This window comes from Crinia signifera, chromosome 1, assembly GCF_055691185.1.
Source record: "Crinia signifera chromosome 1, ASM5569118v1, whole genome shotgun sequence".
NCBI lineage: Eukaryota > Metazoa > Chordata > Amphibia > Anura > Myobatrachidae > Crinia > Crinia signifera.
Window position 1 is genome coordinate 392,987,612 of NC_139217.1, and position 14,764 is coordinate 393,002,375.

Sequence of the window (14,764 nt, forward strand, 5' to 3'; positions counted from 1 at the left end):
ACCAACCCACCCACAGACAGGACTCGCACAGCCGCTAACAGCCTCACTCACACACACAAAATAGGCATGCTGCATATCATTTTAATCAGCAGAAGCTGCTGATGCCCCTAGGCATTCCAAATGCCCTAGGCAATTGCCTAGTTGGCCTATGCCTAAGGCCGGCTCTGATCTCATGTGGGCTAATTCCTCAATGTCTTCCCCAAAATTGCCCCATTCTGGGAAGAGGTTGCTGGACGGTGCTTAACATTTCCCATGTCCCCTTGACTGTTCTGTCCTTGGTTGCCTAATTAAAGGAATGGATAAGCAAGCTATTAAACTTTTAATACAAAGTTCGGTATTTGTGTAGTTTCACGGCGCCGTGCGTCTGTGTCCAGCTGCGGGGCTGAAAACTCCATGCCAACGTGTATAGTTCATACCCCCACTATCCACGTTGGCATGGAGTTGATTTTAGATAGCGTGGTGAGTGTAGCGAGCCACTGAGCCCGCAGCGTGGGCGAGCGCAGTATGGGCGAGCGAAGCAAGCCCCGCAAGGGGACACAGACGCACGGCACCAGCATGGAAAGTACACAAGTACCCAAAGTTCTTTATAAATGTAACGTTTAATACTAAGAAAGTGATGTAAAAAAGCCTAAAATGCTGTAAAAAAACAAAAACATTCCCTTATTATACCACATTTATAATGTACCAAGCTCCAGACTGCGATGTAATGGGGAGCTTGGAACTGGTGGGTAATGTTGTCTTTGGGTGGTGTTACCCAATATAAACCTAGGAGCTTCTCTTCATGATTTCCCCTGAGAGTGAGCCAATGATATCCCTCCAGCACCTCCCACAGCCAGACTGGGAGTTGAACTGGGGATACCATCAGCCCTTTGCCATATCCATCTGTAGCTGTTTGCCTGGGATGTTTGATTCATGCTTTTTTACTTGACAATCCTTGTACTGTAAGTGCAATTTTATATTAAAACCTCTGATTTTAAGAAGTTATTTGCACTATCCATTGTATTTTCTCTCCTCTCTTGCAACTGCCATGTACTGTGGGAGATAACCTACATAGGTTTAACCATCTATACTGCTCTATTAATCTGGACCTAAGGATTGAGTCCTAGGTTCTTCCAAGAATCCATTATTTTTGACATTTATTTTTTAATTTTTATTTCACCAGTGTTGGTTACCTCAAGAGCGCTTTGTGTCTGTGTTTACTACATTGTCACTATATAAATGTATAGGTCTTACCTTAATAGTGCCTTTTTCAATGTGCAGTCTGAAAATGCTCGGACCCCTACTTATTGTAAAATCATCAGGGACAGGTGGCAAGGGGTGCTATTTTAGGTTAAGGTGCCTCATGCCTTCTAGTGTACATCCTGTATAAATACACAATATTGGATATACTGTAGAGAGGGATTCTATACTGCTAAATGTATAGCACAACGTGTGACAATTCTAATGAAGGTAGTAATGTGTGACTAGTGCACCTGATTATTTTTTCTCTTTGTGTGTGACACTATTAGCCTCAGCAAGCTTGCATATAATCTTTATCCAAATCTTGTAAGATACATCTAAGAAAAAATTCCAGACTGTGCATGGATTGCATATAACCACAAACATACTTATAATTCTCTCCTTGTCTTCACCTAAAAGTCATTTGGATGCAGCGGCTTTAGAAATTTTGCGTACAAAGTGTTCTTCTAATGCTCATTCACTCTCCAGGGCCCTTCTATTACTGCCTGTGATTTCTCAAATATAATATAAATTCCTCTACCGAACAAGGCCACCAACAAAAGTACAGCGTATCTTTTCCTTATCTCCAAACATCTCCCAACTTAACATCTGCAGTCTGCACTAGATCTGTGTTTCTCATACATACAAGCTGCTCTGATTTACGATTAGATGACTTTTGTTTGGGATGTGCCCACTCTGCGGAACGTTCATTCTTGCATAACAAGCTTTCCTCCAGGAGAGGGCAGCCAGCTTGGTGCAGCAGGTGTGATGTGATATAGGGGTCGAGGCGCCAGCAAAATTCAGTCTAGGAAGCATTACTGGTGGCATGGCACTCATGATAGCACCATCCCGGCCACACCCCAGTTGCATAATGCCTACATTACAGGCAATATAGAGCGGTGGGTGGGGCCACGATAAGGTGTTTCATCACGAATTGCATCATCAGGTCCCCTCAGACTGCCCACCATGCCGCCATTTGCAGCAGTGACCAAGCAGCAGGCCCTGCTTGGAGAAGTTCGGGGTGGATATGGGTGGCTAGGGGGGACTCGGGCAAGCTTGGGCATTTATTTGTTCGGGTGCCCGAACTCCCGAGCAGCCCCAAGCTTTTCTGAGTGGGGCCTGCCGCCTGGTCACTGTTGCGAATGGTAGCAGAGGCAGCGTATGCCGCGGTGGAGACTGGCCGGAGCGGAGGTGAGCAACAGAGGGGGAAGGGGGAGGTGTGAGAGGAGGGGGGAGAGACAGGGGGGGGGGCTAGAGGTGGTGTGTCAGTGGTGCACAGTTGGAGGCATCACTGGCACTCACCTCCTTATCGGTGGTGTGCCCAGAAATTTTCCGGGGGAGCCTGCTCCTGCATGTGGTTAAGCATTCAATGAAAACTCACCTCTTTAGGCAAGCATTCTAAATTCCTGAACCACCCACTTAACCTCCCTAAGCCAGTCATATCATCATATGGCCAAACAAGAACATTGTATCACTGTAATGTAGATGGATCAGTATACAATTCAGTATGTAGCATTTCTATAGCTTGCAAGCAGGGCCTTACCTCTCTGACTCTCAATACCCAGTATCATTTTATTGCTTTTGTATGTTCCAAATTATAATGCATCTGTTATAAAAAATAAATGCTGCTAAATTAATAAATAGATTTGTATTAAAAGATGTATGCTTCCCATCATATATAATTTAATTATTAATATGTTAATAGAGTACTAAGTTGTATTTAGTCTTACTCAAAGACCGGTCTTCAAAGACATTGGTATGAATTATTGCCCACGGAAGTGCAGAACACGAGTGTGTAATATCTGTTATGAAAATTAGAATCCTGCTGCTCTAAGATCTGAGATTATAACGAACACGCAACTGGTCAAGAGTTAATATGAATATTTCCATTTCAGATTTATTTTTCCATCAAATCAATATGTGTATATATAATACCTCAGGCAATGTGGTTAGAGAAAAAGATTTACCTAAAAAAAAAAATCTCAGTTATCCAACTTCCTATATTACAGATATGTCCTCATACAACATTGCTGTTGTTGGACCAAACAGCCACCCGGTCCTGTGAGACTGCTAGCATCATGCGTCTTGTTTTTCTGACTTCTTTTTCTTATTTGTGTGTGGCTGTCTCTGACTCTGTATACAAAGTGGTACGATGCAGCCTTATACTGTATGGTAAGGGCATCTATATTTTGGTGCCCCTTAGTGGATTATATAGGTTGTATCTTCATGGGGAAGGGGCATGGCCACAGAATAGTACCAGTTCATATAACACTGCACAGTAGAGTCCATTAGTCACATTACAAGACACAATAGTGTTCATTATTTACATTACACCACACATCAGTGCCTCCCTCTATGCCACAGACTTTAATGGGAGCTACTGTACGCGCGAGAGCCCAGTTCACATTTACTTCAATGAGATCTGGCTCTGGTGCAAATCCCGCCGACTGGCCCACGCCACCCAGCTGCACTGCTAGGTAGTAGATGTAGACTGCACATGTAGTTCATCCTGCTCGCACCCTGTGTCTGCACATGCGCAGACACAAAACATCGGTCCCCGGTGTGGAGGGAACCAACTAGAATAAGGGCCTGTGTCCATGTCCTGTTAGACACTGAGGGCTACCCAGCACCTCCCGAAGAGCTAGGCAAGCCCTCAGCATGACAACAGGGTTGTGATATGCAGTCATGTCCCATAAATAAGGGTGTGTGGCATTGTGAGCATGAGGTTACTTGTCGTGCCTTGGACACGAGCACTGTTCCGGAGATGGTGTGCTAGATGACACCCACCCAAGTGACGCCACTGTACACTGTATAAGGGTGCTTCGGTTGCTATTGTATTAAAATGTACAGGAATGCTGCTATTGATTAAAGTATATACCTGTCAATTACATGAGACAAGAGTAAAAGACAGTGATGTACTTAAAATGACTTACCCTATTTACTCGAGTATATGTCGACCCGAATATAAGCCGAGGCACCTAATTTCCCCCCCCCCCAAAAAATGGTAAAACTTATTGACTCAAGTGGGACCATCACTCGAGTATAAGCCGAGGGGGGCTTTTTCAGCATAAAAAATGTTCTGAAAAAGTAGGTTTATACTCGAGTATATATGGTATTCTGTATCTAATGCTATATGATTAGAGACCACAAGTGTTCTATTAATGTGTTCTCTGTCATTTCCAAGAAAGGGACGATCTGCCCAACAATACTATTTTGTAATTATTAATTGCTTAATAATTCTCTTTATTTTTTTAAAATGTAAACACAAATATGTTCTGTTTTATTCTTCATGAGAAGAAAGTCTATTTCCATTCATTAAAGATTTAAATTTGCCTTCAACTTTAATTTACTATGCTTTAATAGACTGCAATTAAAGCTGGATGAGTTCATTCCTTGTCTTTGGCCTGTCTACTGCCACTTATCCACAGAGAACATTTCACCAATAGTATTTTAGTTCATAAGACATCTATGGCCAGTAGTAAAATATATTCCTGCAGATTTACACTATCCTTAATCACATCACCAATAAATACTGTTCATTGTCAAATGAATTACAATAAAGTGGCTCGTGCAATGTTATATATATATATATGTATTATATATATATATATATATATATATATACATACACACATATATATAATTGTAGTATAGATGAGTTAATATTAGAAGGATATGTCAATTTGAATTAATGTAAAGATTTATAGAAATAATGTTGAAGAATAATTAGAAATGTACTTGGAACTAATAAGGCCAGTGGGGACTCTTTGCAGGTACGGTACTTTCCATCAAATCAGAACAGATCAGAAACCAAACGAAGGGGTTATTCAGACCTGATCACAGCCCTGTGATTTTGCAGGGTGGACCATTATTGATCCTCTGTGTATGCATACAGTATCGTGCATGCGCAGGGATATTCAGAGAAAGAATTCAGAGTGTTTTATGATCGCAAGCCGTTCTCAAGCAGACTGACAGGAAGCCGGCGTTTGGAGGAGGTAACTGGTTGTTTTCTGGAAGTGTCCGGGAAAATGCAGGAATGTCCGGGTGTTTTCAGGGAGAGTGTGTGACATCAGGTCCGTCCTCAATCAGCCTGGTTCTATCGCACAGGCAGAGTAGGTTCTGGGTTATGCCCAGACTGCACACAAAATCATTACATGGTGTGTGATTTGCAACTATTCGCCGATTGGCGTGATTTTCTCACAGGGTGGGTTTTCACTTTGGTGGGGCGGCATCTATCTGATCACAGGGCTCTGGTAAATCGCCCCGCTACGATCAAGTCTGGACTAACCTGCATGAGTTTGAGTAAAGAGAACACACGTGCCATATAAAAGAGCATCACTCAGAACGCTCATCTGCCCGTGTGTAGGCCGTTTTACTGTCATTTTTAAACAGCTGATTGGCTGGTGCGTTACCACCTCCCACTTTATCTCTTTACCAGGCTTAATACTTCTGCCCCTTTGTAAGTTAGATCCATAATGAAAACCAGTTTGATACAATATCTACTGAAAATGTAACTGCGTATTGACCTTATGATTACATGGAGTAGCCCAATAATGCTGTGATTACTGTATGTGGAGATCAGACAAATGCTGTGAATGTGTTCCCCAGTGATGTAGTGCTATGTAAATCACCTCTACGCATGGTCATTATACATGCTTGCCCACGCTGTACATATGCTAAGGAGGTTACTGCTCTGTTTAAATCTATTAAACTATCCTCTACTGGCTGAGAGTGTTACTGTTTAATATGATTCACTAATCTCCATGGAAATTACAGGTCATTTTCAATACATTAGGAGAGAATAAGAACTAATACTTAAACTGTAACACAGAGTGCGACCTAATGAGGCAGATAATTAAATGAGCACGTATGGGGCGGGATGACGCAAGCATCACATTTTGCTTGCAATGTATCACGTCAGTATTTATAAGCATAAGGCAGGTACTAATGATTTATGCTGGAAGAAAGTCACAAACAACAGCTCTTGCTGTAAGCTGTATATTGCAATGATAAGACTTCTGGTTGTATGACCCAGAGTCCTAACCGTGCATATGTTTAGTAGTGGGAGGGATCCCTCTCAGCACGTAACGGGGGGTGGGGGTGGAAGGGATCCCTCTCAGAAGACAAGTGTCAAATGTGAAAGAAGCCCCATAGGCTTTTATAGGGCAACACCATCTAAACATAGCATTAACCACCACATCCAAACCCCAGAATCCTTTGCATTCCAGGGCTTGGTGTACAGTATATGCAGTATGTGGCCAAACCACCAAAAAGTTCGGTTGTTTGGCAGCATTATATCCTTGCTGCATCCTGCACATGAAGCATCCTGATTGGCTATTTCAGTGGTGACTACTCCTGAACTTTAGAATGAAACAGCATTATGGGAGGCAGCGGTAGACAGGGTCTCACTCTGCCTACCTTGTGTCCGTAACACTGGAAAGTTCAGGTCAACATCAAATGTACTGTAAATGATAGTTCCAGAAGTTATTTCACTCAGGTTATATAAATAAAATGAAGTACATTATATATTAAGTCAAACATATATAAAAGGCTGTGTACAGTATACTTGGGTAGAATAATGTCCCTGAAATAAGTACAGTGTTGAACATAATGAAATATGTCCACCGTGTTCGCTTTCATTCCTCTGTAGCAGGTTTGGATGTGCAGTAGGTGAAGTGACACAATGTGACAGACACTGTGGGGATTGGGGAATTGATAAACAGAAACAGGGCCAGCGATGTCACAGCAGCGCTACAAAAAGACGGCCTGGCTGGTGTTCTTTTCACATCATTAAATGTACTTCAAAATGCCAATAAACCTGAAATGTGTTTGATATTCGATTGTTAGTAGCATTCAATATGTCAGTGAAGGTCACCTAGGCTTCCATGCTGCATCCTGTTGTGGTACATGCAAACACAAAGAGAAAACAGCGTAAAAAACTCCAGTGCTGCTGCAATACTCCTAAAATGGCATAACAATATACCTCCCTATAACACACCTCCCAACATACTGTATGGGACTGTGGAGTCGAGACTCCCTGTACGTGCCTTACAAAAGGGGCATGGCTTTGCCTTGCTGCTCTCGCCATGCTGCAGGCTCCGGTCACCTATTCTTTTCTCCTCTATGACGGCTGTGGACCCTCACGAGGGAAAACAGCCCTTGTAAGTCGGGATTCCGACTGTCGGGATTCCAATGTCGAAGAAATGACCACCAGAATCCTGACTGTCGCCGAGTCATCTGGCACCCCCCTGATTTGTCTCTCCCTGCTTAGTGCCTATCCCTAGCCCCTCCCCCAACCCTAACTCTTTAGGGGGCCTAACCAACTCTGGCATACTTACGTTTGAGATGCCGACAGTGCTGGTGCCAGCACTGTGAGCGGTGTCGGAGTTCCGGCACCGGTTCTCTGACTAGTGTTAGAATTACGGCAACTGCCAACATGCCGAAAACACTGGTATGCTAACCAGATCCCCTTCAGTACTTATCACATTTAAATGATGGTTTTGTAGGCATGGGGTAGTCTACCAATTCAGAAATTCTAATCATGACACTGGAGCTGCTCCTACGTCCATTATGCTCCTCCTGTCTGTTCCAGGGTCCAATTCTTGGACACTGATGTTAATAGAGTTATGTAACAATGCAAGTGGGTGCTGAAGAATAGGAAACAATGGTTTAATCTTCAGACTCACATGCATGCATGTGTAAATGCTAGTAATATTCCTGATGTCAATGTGTCTGAGAGAAGGGCTGTCTGTGTGTACTGTATACTGTACTTGCAAGTGAACAAGGCACATTACATTCAAGTATTCACATTCCAATTTAACCATTTAAACTATCCTGAAAAGATCATAAAATATAACCCCCAAAAATGTAGTTTATTTTGTGGCCCTACAGCTTGAAGATGTTCAGAGTCAGCAATCATATTCATTTAAAAATGTCAATTTGTCACATTTCATATGTGGACATAGAACAAGAGAAAATGTCTTGACAGAACTTTGGCTGATATGAATGTTGAAGACAGTTGTACAAAGGCTAACAAGGCCCCAAAGGGATTGCTTGGCCCACTATAACTAACTGACTGACGAAATGAACATTGCTAATGACATGCAGTGTCTGTGATGTACATACTTAGGTGTACTGTTCTTCATTCTGTAGCAATATATTCTATTCTTTCTATAAGAAGCTACAAATAAACTTACTGCATATTGCAATTCATAAACTTCGTTTTGTGTTTGACAAGTTCTCATGTTTCAATAAATATCAGATTTGAAAGTCTTTTGTTTTTCTTAAATTAATAGCATATTATTATACTGTTATAATTAAATTTGACATTTATTCAAACACATTTAACTTTTAACTAATATAAAATTACACAGGCAGCAAGGTTTTTGAGAACTTTGATATATTTACATTATTTAAAGTTCAGTCTTGCAGATGTAATAGGTAAAATGTGTACTAGCAACATATTTTTCCTCAGGGTATTATTTGGATGAGATACACAAACATTATTTTCATTTTTTCATACTCACTATTGATGTGTAGAAGCCTGCTACAGCAATTCTCCATCCAACTGATGATTTATTACTGAGGAAGGCAACCTGTAGTGCTGGGGATGAGATCAGGGTCTTTTGAGTACACAACATGTCATTCCAGCAGGAACTAGCTGTGAACCTATCACCAATTGATCGTACATATTACCCTGTGTGAGGGAGGGGCTTGCATGTGCCTGAAAAGGGGAGGGGCCATGGTAGGCCATGCTCCATACATTCTAAATATTCCCCTGAAGATCACCCACAGTTCACGCTGCTCTGTATGCTCCCTCGCAAACCCGCCCCCCTTAACCTCACCACGGGACGCTGCAAGCCACGGGTACAACAGTGGGAAACACCCAGAAAAATGGATGGGATCAGTGGCGGTTTTTACCTATGGGATGCAGTGCTGTAGCCCCCCAGGTAAAATCCACCACTGTCTCTGCGATCCGATGCGATGCGCGCTCCCACGTGGAGTTGATTTCATAAAGTGTAAAAGCCCGAAGCATGGTGAGCGAAGCATGGCAAGTGAAGCGAGCCCCGCGAGAATATATGTGAAGTGATCCGCGCCCCCTCGCGGGGCTCGCTGCGCGCGCCACGCTTCAGGCTTGTACGTCTCAGACAGATGGAGTGCCTCTCCGCCAGTGCCCGCATGATCCCCGCTCCGCCGGCTTACGCCAGCGTAGGGGATCTGGCGGTTACCGGCACTGTTTGAGAGGCGCTCTCTAAGTTTGCCAGGGACACCGGGGACATAGCCACACAATGTAGCTTAAGCTAGCCTAGTTACGTAGCCAGCATAGTGTCCCAGTCAAAATCAGCGTAGTGTTCCCGCAGGCAGCGTAGTTAGCGTAGTCAGAATCCCTGTCAGAATCAACATAGTGTTCCTGCGGCTGAAGCCATTTGGCTATGCTAACAGCGTAGCTTAAGCTGCCGCAGAGAAACTACACACGTACCAAAGTATGTGCTGCATATACTTTTTGTACTGCCTGCGGAACGCATTGCATCGCATCGCGTGCAAATCGTATTGAAAAATGAACGCGTGAAATTCAATGTGATTTCGTACAAAACGCATGAGTGCTATCGCACCGTGTATGGGCACCCTAAGTGAGACTTCTCTGGCTTCAAAGTGACTGGCAGTGACTTCCTATTGGAAGTCCGACCTACCAGTCACTCAAGGCAGTCCCATTGGGAGGTGTTCCCTCCCTCCGGGATGACTGTGTGCAAATGTTGGACAGCCCCCAAAATGGGTTCTGCGCATGCGCAGTATCGCGGATGATACTGCACATGCGCTGGACCCGGGAACATGATTAAGCCTCCGGGGGCTGCTGCAAAGACAGTACATCTAGGCTTGGGCCACCGCATGCCCAGTATGTATGGAGTTACTGTGCATACGCTGGCCCCATGCAGGGGGACCGGCGACCGGGACCAGCAGAAACAGGGAGCTAGGCGGTGGCGGCAGTGGAGGGGGGGGTCCTGCATTGTGGCAGCCCACCTCCTCCAAAAATGTTAGAGCCGCCACTGGTTGGGATGTATTTCATTATGATATAGCTTGTTCTATAATGGGTCTAGGGCAATAATGGAGAACTATTGAGGGGCATTCTAATCTACTTAATCCATCAAAGGTTTTAAGATTAACACATTCCAGCCAGAACCCGACAAACACATTCCAGCCAGAACCCGACAAACACATTCCAGCCAGAACCCGACAAACACATTCCAGCCAGAACCCGACAAACACATTCCAGCCAGAACACAACAAACACATTCCAGCCAGAACCCAACAAACACATTCCAGCAAGAACCGGACAGCAGGGCAGACATTGCTGCTGTAGTGGTCAATGATGTATAGTGGCTGCAGTGCATATATAGAATTTATGTACTCTACAAAAACGGAGGGTAGGTTCAATATAATGCTAAAAAGAGAACACACTTAAATAATAAAAAATAAATATTTTAGTACATAATTATCATTTCTTTGTAGACTACATTATTATGTGATGTATGTGGTAAATGAAAAACAGTGGTACTTATATGTTAGTTGGGCGCCCAATTAACATACGTATGCGTGCGGAAGAAAATCGCATCGCATCGTGTGTCCCGTTTTAGTGCCGTACAATCCGTGTACTTTATATGCATATATTACTGATGTATGCATTTCAAGTAGCGTAACTATGTTTTGTGAATAAACTTAAGCTAAGTAAATAGTGTAGACAGTCAGAATTTGCGTAAGTGCTCCTGGTCCCTTACTCTGAGGTAAAACAGTATCAGTCATGGATGCTACCCAGAGTGCTCCCAATGTTTCCATGAAGACTCTGTGCTACTGGCATAAAATAGCTTCTGTGAATGGTAGGTCAGGTGAAATGGATTGAAATGTTCTCTGATTTAGGCAAAATCAATGACGTGCTTCAGGGACAAGTACAATTCTTTGAGACAATCTCTATTTAGACCAAATGAGGCTCAAAAAATGAGGGATAAGAAGAACAAGTAAGATCAGGGTTGCCGACCCTCGCGGAATTTGCGGGAGTCTCCCGAAAATCGATAGCGGCATTTAAATGCCGCAATCCGCGGGTCTCAGAGGAGCTAAAATGGCACAATCGTGTCATTTTAGCCCCGCCCCCTCCATGGAGATCAGTTATTTCGACTATTCGTCGCAATGGTGCGGGGCTTAATGACGTCACCGTTAAGCCCCGCCCCCAAACTCGTAATGAAATATTCCTCTCCGGGCTTCTCCCGGAGAGGATTTTTTGCAAGTCGGCAACCCTGAGTGAGATATGTCTACCAAGTAAGTTATATCTAGCTGGGTTTCGTCAGTATGTCCCTCGACAGCCTTCTCTGCATCCTACTAGCATTCTTCATAATGCATGTACACAACCAGCATGTGGCTGCAGCACTATACTCTGATATACTGTAATGGCGGCATTCTGTATGAACCCAGTCTTGATTAACATGAACGTTGATAGTTACAGCTAGTATAATCACTTGTTCATTCAAATTCTACATTTTTCAAAGAAATGGCAAAGAAAAAAAATCCCTTAAAATTTGTATTTTATTATATTAATCAAACTGATCTATATGCAAAATTATTCCGCAGCACCAGCAGAAATAAAAAGTAAGAAATGCTAATGATTGCACTTGCAAAAGGAGCTTGAAAGAAGAAAATTTACAGTTTTTCTAATAGGACTGATTGTAAAAGACTTTCATAAGACATTTTGTTACACTATTAACCTACAGTACCCCATGAGCAACACTTCTGGGCAACAGGTGTACCTGGTTTAATATACAACAAGAAGATCACAAAAAATATGCCCACTGTAACCTCAAAGTGCTAGAATAAAATCTGTGCTAATACATTATTTAGTATCTCAGTGTTTGATTGTTGCTCTTGTATTGTCTGTTTGAGCCTCTTTAGATTATAGATATGTTCTCATACACTTAGATGCAGATTTATTAAGCTTGGAGAAGAGATAAACTGGACATAAAGCGGAGAAAAGGTTAAAGGAGATAAACCACTGCCAATCAGCTGTGTTTGAAAAAGACAGTTGGGAGTTGATTGGCTGGTGCTTTATCTCCTTTTACATTTTCTCCGCTTTATCTCCAGTTTATCTCTTCTCCAAGCTTAATAAATCTGCCCCTTTGCCTTAATACACCATGCATCAGCATGGTTGAGCCACAAGTCTTTACTGTATATGGAAATCTGATACATACTGTAAGGTATGCTAAATATAGTGCACTTGTTGGTAGCAAATGTGGCTTGGTAATCCGAGGTTTGTTTGAGTATGAGAAAAAAATGGTGCTTTGGGTAGGGGGTGGGGCTAAAAATTACTCAAATTGCATAATTTAGGATAATTTTAGCCTTGCCCCCTCTTCATAAACCTTTGAGGCGTTCAACTGAAATGGAATGTGCAGTTTTAGCATCTCCTCTCACGGGCTTCTCCCGGAAAGGAGGGAAAAAAGTAGGTAAGTATGACCCATATAGTACTGTATATATACTTACCTGTCCAGAATTCCCAAGGGGTCGTTTCTGCACTGCAGACAAAAATCACCTAGAAAATAACCCCTGCGGACATTTCTGAGTGAGCTTTTGCAATATTCAACATGTTGGAAATACTTGATTTTCCGATTGTAACCCAAAGGTTAGCATTACTAAAGCTTCATACACACTAGGCGATGTTGCAAACAATATCGCTATGAAAGGGGCTTCTGAGCGATATTGTTCACAATATCATCTAGTGTGTACACTCAATATCATTAACGATACGCACATCATAAACAATGATTGCTGTCTTCTGAACATGTAGGTCCATTTGGCTATATAGCCAAACGATCTGGATGTTTAGCGGGCCCGGTTGAAATCACTGAACAATATTAGCGGCTAATATTGTTCAGTCTGTATGCACAATATCGGCCACCGGCGTCCGCTCCAGTATGGTTAACTATGTCAGCCACGACCAGCGTCGGCTAGTGTGTATGGGGCTTTACATGTAGGATTTTTTCTAAACTCCTGTCAAATTGCTGATCATTGGAGTCCGTCAATTAGCGGATCAGATTGTCAAAAACTGGATTCGGCCCACAGATTTTTTTGCCCACATTATATTAGTAGATATAAAATACTCTACACTGGATAAATAATAAACTGAGATTTAATAACTATTTACAAACAGTGCTAGGTGTTCTGCAAACATTTACAAAAATAAGATAAATTTGGCAAAATGTTTGCAGATGTAAGCAGGTAAATGCTAGGAAAAACTTGATAAATCCTACTGTAACGTACAACAGACCTGGGGTAACTCAGCAGCAGCTAGAAACAAATACAAAGAGATTGTGTGTATGTAATTAATACTAATTACATCACTTATCATTGCATACGCGTATGAAGTATGCTAATAAGTTGCTATTGTTTAAACTGATGTCAAAATATTTTCTTGAAATTTATAGCACTTTATGTGATAATTATGAACTTTTTTTTGTTTTGTTTTGCTGAAGTCTTTACTTACAAATATTCCAGTGACAAAACTAATTCCCACTTACCAACATGATTATTTCTGAAAGCATGTTATACAGATGTGCATCCATTCAGATATGTTGACAGATGGCTTGGGGATTACTCATGTAAATACAGTATATGCAAAGGTGCCAATACACTAATATGATTTGGGCCACCTTCACCCGATTCCGACCTATCGGGCCGAGAAATCTACCCAAATCGGACGTGTTTCACATCCCATCCTACCCAATGCACGGTTCCGGAAAGGGCTGTGGAGGATACCGGGCAGCAGTGAACGGCAGGTGCCAGGCGGCGGGGCAGGAAGTGGCAGCAGAATTTAAAAAAATACTGTACTTTCAAAAGACTGGCCAGTTGCTGATTGGCGAATTGAGAGAATTCGGTACTTGTGTAGTTTCACAGCAGCTTATACTACGTTTGAGGCTACGCTAATAGCGTAGCCCAACGGCTGCCTTACTTGTGTAGTTTCACAGCGGCAGCCTAAGCTACTTTATCAGCGTGGGCTGCCGCCATGAAACTGCACAAGTAACTACCGTACTGTTGCCGGGAACTGCATCTCTGTCCCCGGTGTCCCTGGCAAGCCTAGTCAGCGCCTCTCTCACACCGCCGGAGAGGCGCTCCATCTGTTTGAGATGCAGGAGAGTCTCAAAGAGGGGGTGTGCGGATGCAAGTCGTCTCATTCACAATGAAGGAGGCATTTGCCAGTGTTCCATGTTACATAAACCTTTTCAAACCCCCACTATCCACGGCAGCCCGGAGTGTCCTCCCGACCTTTTCATACCCCCACTATCCACGTTGGCGTGGAGTTGATTTTATATAGTGTGGTGAGCGTAGCAAGCCACCGAGCCGGAAGCGTGGCGAGCGCAGCGGATTACATCTAAGGTAGTCCGCGTCCCCTCGCGGGACTCGCTGCGCTTGCCACGCTTTGGGCTCTGTGGCTCGCTGCGTTTGCCACACTATATAAAATCAACTCTACGCCGATGTGGATAGCGGGGTATGAAAAGGTCGGGAGGACGCG

The 14,764-nt window shown here is 43.1% G+C and overlaps 1 protein-coding gene across 4 annotated transcripts in view; it reads right to left on the reverse strand.

The window, feature by feature from the left end:
* Window positions 1–14,764, reverse strand: part of PRR16 (proline rich 16) — a 355,016-nt gene that overhangs the window by 296,277 nt on the left and 43,975 nt on the right. The gene's annotated exons all lie outside the window — the stretch shown is intronic.